Here is a 9,653-nt window from a genome sequence, read left to right as displayed (position 1 = left end):
ATGCATATAATTGTGTAACTGGACCGATTGTTCATTGTTTATTACATAGTTATGACCCATATTTACCTCAGCTTCCCAACCAAAATAAATGAAGTACACTAACCCAACCTTCATCTCTTGCATATGGACAGTTTCCATGTGATAGACGATACACATGGGATTTCCTCCCAGGAGGACCGGTGTTTGAGCCCCGGAAAAGGCATCGCCATTTTGAATTTCCCCCTATTCCTGGGAAGGGGTTTGGTGGAGGAACGTACCTGGTACAAAGAAACTGCCACCAAAATTCGAAATTCCTATCAAAAGGGTAGGTGATGAGGGAAGGGGGAGGGGTGGGGACCCACTTGCCAACTATTGGAAACACATGCCATCATCTGGTGGTGCATGTGTTTATGGTGGTGGGTGCGGGTGGTGTCAGTGTGGGAGTGGATGGGGTAATTAATTGCTCAATTTAATTTATGTGTCAATGTTAGCGTCGTAGCCCCATTAGCCTACTACTCCTTTTAAATTTCTTAACCTACCTCCCTGATTAAGGGATCTGACATTCCGCACTCCAATCTGTAGAGCATCAGTTTAGTTTGTCTTCATAACGACATCCTCCTGAGTAGTCCCCGCTTGGAGATCCCAAGAGGGGACTATTTTACTTCTGGAAGACTTTACGCAAGATGATACACCAGTTGTATGGCATCGTCGTTGGGAAAATTATGGTTGTAGCTTCCTCTTGGTTACAGACGTTCGCAATATCAGCACACACAAGGCCGTTTTTGTTGATGTTACAAGGTAAGTCAATCACACAGACTGTTGCCCTGCAACTACTGAAAAGGCTGCTGTCCCTCTACTGGAATCACACGTTGGTTTCTCAACGGATACCCCTTCACTGTGGTTCCACCTCCTGTATGGCTACCTCTATCACTGAGGCATGCAAGACTACCCACCAGCAGCAAGGTCATGCTTGTATATACCATTATTTGCGATCAAGGATAATAAATTTTACCCGCAAGAAGACTGCACCATTGAGACGATGTTTTAATTGCCATTTCTTAACAGAAATATCAATAAACATGTATCGATAACTTTCGAATTACAGGGTGATCAAAAAGTTAGTATAAATTCGAAAACTTAATAAACCATGCAATAATGTAGATAGAGAAGTAAAAATTGACACACATTCTTGGAATGACATGGGGTTTTATTAGAACCGAAAAAAGTTCACAAAATGTCCGACAGATGGCGCTGGACAGCAAAATGTCAGTGACTGCGCATGACAATCGTGTATAAAAGGAGCTGTAATGATAGAGAGAGAGAGAGAGAGAGAGAGAGAGAGAGAGAATCAATTGCGCCAGCAGTCGCAGCATTTTGACGTTGCCTGGAAAGGCGCTTTTAGTGAAGCTGTATTATCAGAATGGCGAATGTGCTTGTTCAGCGTTACGATCCTATCGCCATAGGAAGGGGATTCGAACGGGCAAAGGTCCGTTGACAGATGCAGCTGTGGCGAGAATGATTTCGGAGTTCGAAGCCACGGGTTGTTTAGACGAAAGACCCCGTAGTGGCCGACCGAGCACAAGGCGTAATGCTGCTGAGACAGTTCAGGACGAAGTGGGACTGTAGCGGGTTCGATTATGCACGGGGAAGTCAGCGCTCGTGCAGATGCTCGTTGCAGCGGCATTCCATACACAACTGTTTGGTTGGCACTGAGGCATACCCTCCGATGCTATCCGTACATAGTCCATCGGCATCATGAACTGTTACCTGACGATTTAGTGAAGCGGAGGGCATTTGCGGTGTGGGCGTTTCAAAAGATGGCGGAAAATGACGATCGGTTGAGTAACGTGTTGTGGACCGACGAAGCTCATTTCACGCTCCGAGGATCTGTCAACGCCCACAACTGCAGAATTTGGGCTACCGAAAATCCTTGAACTGTCGTGGAAATTCCACTGCACGACGAGAAAGTCACGGTATGGGTTGGATTTACCACATCTACCATTATCGCGCCTTTTTTCTTCGAGGAAATGCGTGATTCTGGTTCTGTAACTGCTACCGTGACGGGTGAGAGGTACGTCGATATGTTACAGAATCGCATCATCCCCAGCCTGGCTGATAAACACCTGCTGAAACGTACGATGTTTATGCAGGATGGCGCTCCACCCCATATTGCTAGCCACGTGAAAGATCTCTTGCGCGCGTCGTTTCGTGATGATCGTGTTCTCAGCCGCCACTTTCGTCATGCTTGGCCTCCCAGGTCCCCAGACCTCAGTCCGTGCGATTACTGGCTTTGGGGTTACCTGAAGTCGCAAGTGTATCGTGATCGACCGACATCTCTAGGGATGCTGAAGGACAACATCCGACGCCAGTGCCTCACCATAACTCCGGACATGCTTTACAGTGCTGTTCACAACATTATTCCTCGACTGCGGCTATTGTTGAGGAATGATGGTGGACATATTGAGCATTTGCTGTAAAGATCATCTTTGCTTTGTCTTACTTTGTTATAATAATTATTGCTATTCTGATCAGATGAAGCGTCATCTGTCGGACATTTTTTGAACTTTTGTATTTTTTTGGTTCTAATAAAACCCCGTGTCATTCCAAGCATGTATGTCAATTTGTACCTCTCTATCTACATTATTCCGTGATTTATTTTCAAATTTACATTGACTTTTTGATCACCCGGTACTTTGCCTAGATAAAATCCATTTTCATAGTAATACTCTGATAAAACGAAACCCTTTGATATACATCACGATTACATTACGTTTAATTTTTATTGTTACTTTTTTTTGTTCTTTGTCTTTTTCAGCACAGTTCAATGGTTGTATTACAAACACAATTGGCACGCGATCAAAACCAGCAATTTCCGATGGACCTCCAGCCTAATTTTGTTGCACTGAATTACCTGTATAATTAGACAACTACATAAATTTACGTGATCACAGATTTTCAATATACATCGTAATTCTGATGCAGGGCTTGTTTGACGTCATGGAATGAAATCATTAGCCACTGGAATAAAAGCCGAAGCCTCAAATGAAGGGGGTACTCGCACAGCAGAACCAGTGGTGGTGAAAAGCTTCACACAACATCAACAAGTGTAGCTAGCAAACTGTCTGACAGCTACAGATCCGCTCGTTTTGAAGACGGTGCCGTACTGCTTGTGACCAGGGTGTAGGTGGCAACACTGTAGCTGCGACATATTTCAATCCGTCGTACAATCGTGGACAACAACTGGCTACAAGATACACTACCCCAACAAAATAATAGGGTCATCTATCAGTGGACGTTAATGTGGGGTGTGGTCACTTTTCGCTTCTGTGATGGTTTGAACTATGCTGGGAACAGTTTTAGTGCCTGAATGTCCGTGGAGGAACGATAGCTCAGTCTTCCTGAACAGCCAAAACCAGACAATGACGTTGGACGCTATTGTCTGGAGCGGGTTCGCCTTTCTAACTCACCCCAGAAGTGTTCCCTTGGGCACTGGTCGGGACCCTGGGCAGGCCACTTCATTTCTGGAATGTTACTATGCAAAAACCATTGCCTTACAGATACTGCTTGATGACTTGTTGCAATGGCAGGCTACACAAACAATCGTCATATACGAACTCTTTCTTTTCTGTACACAGCACATAATGTCGTAAAATGGTTTCATATTGACTGTTTTCTTCAGAGCAATAATGTGAACACCAGCAACCAAGAGAAGGATCCCAGTACCATACCACCACCTCCTCCATACTTCACTGCTGACACAACACACGATGGCAGATAACGTTCTCCAGACATGTGCCAAACCGGAAACACTACATGAATTACCACAGGACGTACCGTCATTCATCGCTCCAAATCACTCTTTTCGCTACGATCCCTGCCCAGTGACGCCTCTCTTGACACTATCTCAAGCGTCACTTAGAATCAATACAGAAATGTGTAGCTTATAAGGAGCTGCTCGACCATTATAGCCCATCCTTTTCAAATCCCTACCCAACAGTCGTTGTGCTAACTGGACAGCTGATAGCACGTCTGCTGATTTCATGTGATTTTTTGTAAATACCCTCCTCAATGCTCGAAGGTGCCTCTCTGTCAGACCATGAGGTTTGCCCGATGTTTGTTTAGCTGTTGTTATGGCTTTACGTTTCCATTTCACTGTCATGAACAGTCGATTTAGGCAGTTTTGGAATGACTGAAATGCCTGAAATGTCCTTGAAGGTAAAACGTCTCTGTGAAGTCGTTTCACAAGACGATTGTCGAATTCGGTACAACTATTCGCTTTACTTCCTGATTTTAGTTCAATTCATGAACTCTTCCAGAAAGACTGAGCACTCAAAAAAAGCCTATTGAATATTATGTGTGTGTTTTAATGTGGGGTTTCGGTTTTGTTTCGTGGGAAACGCTGAGTTGGTCATCGTCTCCTGGGAGCAGACGATGTTGCTTCTCGTTAGGAGAGCACAGGAAGATCAACTTAGGTTTCCAATACCTGAACGGAGAGGTTTACCCATCTTAGTCGAATGCTGTTTTTGTGTGTGAGGTTGGTGACGGAGGGCTACCCCTCTGGTAGCTTCTGCTGCACGGGGAGCTAGGTAATCTCGAAAGAGAAAGCGGCTATCTTTGATGAACGCTTGGTGAGTACGGATCATACCTCTTAAGGAGGGTTTCAGGTGATAGGAAGCAAGTTGAGCGAGGACTTTGTTATGTTTAACTGTTGAAATACTTAAGAACTTCAGCTTAACTGAAGCGAGTTATTTTTCCGAATGTGCCATAATCAACACCCGAACGCACCAAGCTGCATATTGCACATGCAAATGTCCAGTCTCTGCCAGCTCACTTCGACGAGTTCAAATATATATTTCAAGCTGCTGATATACACGTAATACTTTTGTCAGAAACTTGGCTCAAACCAAGTATTCCTACAACTTCCGTAAACCTAGATGGCTATATCTTTATCAGGCACGACAGATGCAACAGACGAGGGGGCGGAGTAGGGGCGTACATACGCTCTGATTTGTCACCTACAGTACTACACACATCCGACAACAATGTAGATAAACAAGTGGAATATATGTTCATAGAGATCAAATCACTTAACAGAAAGTGCTTAATATGTGTCCTTTACAAACCTCCTAAAGTAGGTGGGTTCGCCTGCTTCAAAACTGCCCTCTCTAGTCTCGAATCGTCATATGAACATGTAATTATAGCTGGTGACACTAACATTAATTTTCTGTGCAATAGTCCTTCCACTGGGAAATTTAAGAGGATGCTTTCTTCCTCAAATATGACGCTACTTCAGCTGGCACCTACTCATCACACGACTACCAGTCACACGTTCATAGATATATTCGCAACGAAATCTCCGAACAGAATAATCCGCACCTCTCAAATATCTGCGCCTGGCATGTCTGCCCATGACATCATTTCCATGACGTATTCACTAGAATGCCCTAGAAAGAAACAAAAACTGTCTACATACCGAGACCTCAAACGCATAAATTTGCCTGAACTCGAAACTGAGGCACAAAAAATAGTTTGGGGGATGACCTCTACTCCCCTCATGGACATAAACGACAAACTCCACGATTTCACTAACAAAATTACTCAGCTATATGACAAATATGCTCCAATAAAGACCAGAAAAGTAAAAAGGCAACCTGCACCTTGGCTGACTGATGAACTAAAACAGCTCATGAATCTCAGAGATGCTGCACATCGAGCATACAAGATACACCCTACACCTGAAAATCACGCTGTATACAAGCAGAAACGAAACAAAGTCAGTCAAGCGGTGAGAAACGCTAAGCTCAGACATGCCCGTACATTAGCTGACAATAGATGTAGACCAGCTATCCTGTGGAAAAATCTCCGTAGTCTCGGTTTAGGCAAAATAAAAGTTGCAGAAAATCCCATGGTCCCAGCTGAAGAACTAAACCGATTCTTCACATTACCTGCAACCAAAATTGATCCGCAAAAAAAACAGAGAATCATTGATTACTTCATTGGGATGAACGACTGTAGCAAAGAAAAATTCTATCTACAGCACGTCACTTGCAGTACTGTCAAGAAAGCCATAATGCGGATTAGATCAGCATCTACTGGACATGATGGTATCACTATCCAGATGGTAAAACTTATTATTGACCAACTACTGCCCTCTATAACAGACATTTTCAACGATTCATTAATCACAAGTGTTTTCCCTGAGGCCTGGAAACTGGGACAAATTAAGCCACTGCCTAAAAAGGACATCGCCACAGCAGCCTCTGACTACCGCCCCATCTGCCTTCTTCCTGCACTATCAAAGGCCTTAGAATATATAGTTCATGACCAGCTCACCAACTACCTAACTACTAACAACCTACTAGACGAATACCAATCAGGTTTCCGTAAACATCGAAGCACAACATCCGCTCTGATAAAGGTGACAGATGACCTGAAACTTGCCATGGACAGACAAGAAGCGACTATCATTTGCTTCTTAGATTTCAGCAAAGCATTTGATACTGTCGACTTCGACATCTTACTAGCCAAACTTAGCGGTCTAAATTTCTCACAAAGCGCAATGCAATGGTTTCGCTCATACATGATGTCTCGTCAGCAACGCGTCCTGTCTGGGGATATAAAATCACAACGGCGGCAGGTAGTGTCAGGCGTTCCCCAAGGCTCAGTATTAGGTCCTATACTCTTCTCTCTTTATGTCAATGATGTGTCATCGGTCCTGACCTATTGCAAATACCATATGTATGCTGATGACCTTCAGTTGTATCTAAGTGCGAAACCAAGCAATCTCAAGAAAGCTATTGAAAATTTCAATACTGACCTCGATGCGCTGTCAAACTGGGCACAGGACATAGGTCTAAAACTAAACCCATCTAAAACCCAAGCGGTACTTGTTGGTCACTCTAAGCTCATTAGCCCAAAACATCGGGAATCCGTACCACCTCTTATCCTAAATGGAACAAATATTAACTTCTCGCCATCAGCAAAGAGTTTGGGAGTAATAATTGATGAAAATCTAAATTGGACAGAGCACGTAACTGCAGTGTGCAAAAAAGCATCAGCATCCCTTCACGTCCTACAGAAATATAAAAAACTCTTCCCTTTCGATCTGAAAAAGAAATTAGTACAAACGCTTATACTCCCAATCATTGACTACAGCGATATTATCCTACAAGGCCTCTCTCAGGAAAATTCCCGACGTCTAGAACTGGTCACGAATGCCTGCGTCCGATATATCTGTGACGTTCGACTTTTTGATCACATTTCACCAGCATATGCAAAATTGTCCTGGCTGCGTGCAGACAAATGCAGAGATTTCCATACACTCTGTCTCATCTACTGCCTTATAAATGTACACTGTCCCTCATATCTCTCCTCTTCCCTAACACTCATGTCGGAACAACATGACAGAAACACACGTTCCCATCATAATAAAATCCTCTCCGTTCCACTGCATCGCTCAGTCACCTTCTCCAAGTCCTTTACAGTAGCGGGAACCCGACTCTGGAATAACCTCCCTCGTTATGTTAGAGAACTTAAAAACATGACCGGCTTCAAAAAACAGTTAATGACGTATCTACTTAAGCAACAGTAATGCCTTCCTCTGTACATGAGTGCACTTCACCTCATTACTTCCCTCTCTCCCCCCCCTTAAACCTCCCTTACCCAAAACTCGCTATACTAGTAAACATCTACTTTACACACCAATATATTAATGTACATCTGCACAAACCTTCATTATTATTGCCACTCTTTCTCATGTTTGTCATTATTATTTGATTTTTTTTTACTGTTATTATTATTGCTTTCACCATAATCTGTATGTATAGCACCTGATGTAAAAATACTGCCAGCATTTACTTTATTAGGTCTTAGTCATATTCATCATTATTATTTGATTTTTTGTTTTACTGTTATTATTATTGCTTTTATCATAATCTGTATGTATAGCAACTGTTGTAAAAATACTTCCGCATTTACTTTATTAGGTCTTAGTCACTACTCTTTATTCATATTGTCACTAGAGTAAGCTAATTTTCTCATTTAAACTATGTTCATGATGTAACTCTGATGTGTGAAATGCTGCATGTGTGAAACACTGGTCCGATGTAAGAGAGGGCCTGATGGCCCTAATCTGATCAGGTTAAATAAATAAATAAATAAATAAATAATTATAGTGCTTTAAATAGGCGATTTTCCGGTGTTTGAGTCAAAAGTGTGGAAGTTACTTTGTTCATTTTGAACAACGATGAAGTAGAATTTCAAACGGTAAATCTGATTAGGAAAAGCTGATTAGGATCACTTCAACCGTACGTGAGTGTAATACTGTGTCGAAGCGGGTATGACTTAATTATTTTAATGTTATATTTTGTGGAAGTTGCTTTTGTCTTCGTGTGTCGATTTTGTGCCACGCGTTTGGTAATCAATGACCCTCCTGGTCCACGACGGCACCGAAGTAGGCTTTATTTTAACAGTTTGCTTCTTTAATGAGCTATAATTTCTGCAAGAATATCTGTTCTTTCGTGTGCTTTCTAGAAAGCAGCACAACAGTTTCATTCGGAAGGCCCCACGTGCTCTAGTTCGGCCGTTTGAAAGCAGCAAACGCAGTCAGTATGTTGAATAATTATCGCATAACCTCTTGCATTGGTTAAACCTCTGTCCAGAATAGTGCATGCGTAGAATCGTAATGCGAATCTCGCTGAGCTATTTTTATGGTATGAATGCAAAGGAGATGATAGTATCATTGTCTCCCACCCCCGTTTTCTGTGTTTCTTCTTGCTGTAGTTAAATTGTGCTCTGTTACCTTCTCACGTAATTCTAACTTAAATATTTCTAGTCAGGCAATTGTTATTTGTAGTTTGGATGTGCAACCAAATACTTACATACAATAAATAATCTATGTGAAAGATAAATTCTGTGGTGTTGATCTTACCCACTTATTCCGATTTCCAATCCTGAATTAATTAAGTTGCTTCATTAACGACATGGGGAGCTATTTATCTGGCTACTTAAAGCAATTTGCTTACTTGTAATTGAATTATTAAAGTAATTAAACCAATAATTTTCCAGCTTAGTTTTTCTCTAAATTTTTAGGAAGGTGAAATTAAAATCTTCTGGGTTATTAGGCCACGTCATGTTTCTTCTAAAATGATCTACGTTTCGACCCCTCTGCTGGGATCTTCCTCAGGATCTTCTGCTGCTGCTGCTAAAACACTGTCAGAGACGAGTGTCGCGTCTTCTTATAAAGGGGGAGTTTTCACGTGTTCATGCTGGAGAAGTGATAGTTTTGGTTAAAATTCATATGGCTACCAATGGTGGGCCATAGTCATTGGTTAATATTCCCTCTCTGATGTAGACGAAGGGGCGCTGGTAGCTCATCTCCTGTGGATACCATTGGCGGCCCATCGTCATTGGATAGAAAGGCACTATTCTACACTTATGCTGGAGAAGGGTTGGTGACTACCCTGAATTTCTGAATTTTTATCATTATTTGTGTGGGAGAAGTAGCTAGAAATGCGATATAACGTACAAGGCTCGATGAGAAACGTCTTAAAGATAGTAAGTAATACGTTACAAAGGATTTGCTACTTAGGTGAAATCCAGTCTACATTCAATGTCACGGGGGCCTCCTCACAGATCCATTCTACTGTTACTGCATCTCTGCTGACAACACGGCT

This window comes from Schistocerca serialis, chromosome 8, assembly GCF_023864345.2.
Source record: "Schistocerca serialis cubense isolate TAMUIC-IGC-003099 chromosome 8, iqSchSeri2.2, whole genome shotgun sequence".
NCBI classification, from domain to species: Eukaryota; Metazoa; Arthropoda; class Insecta; order Orthoptera; family Acrididae; genus Schistocerca; species Schistocerca serialis.
This window is presented reverse-complemented; position numbering follows the sequence as displayed.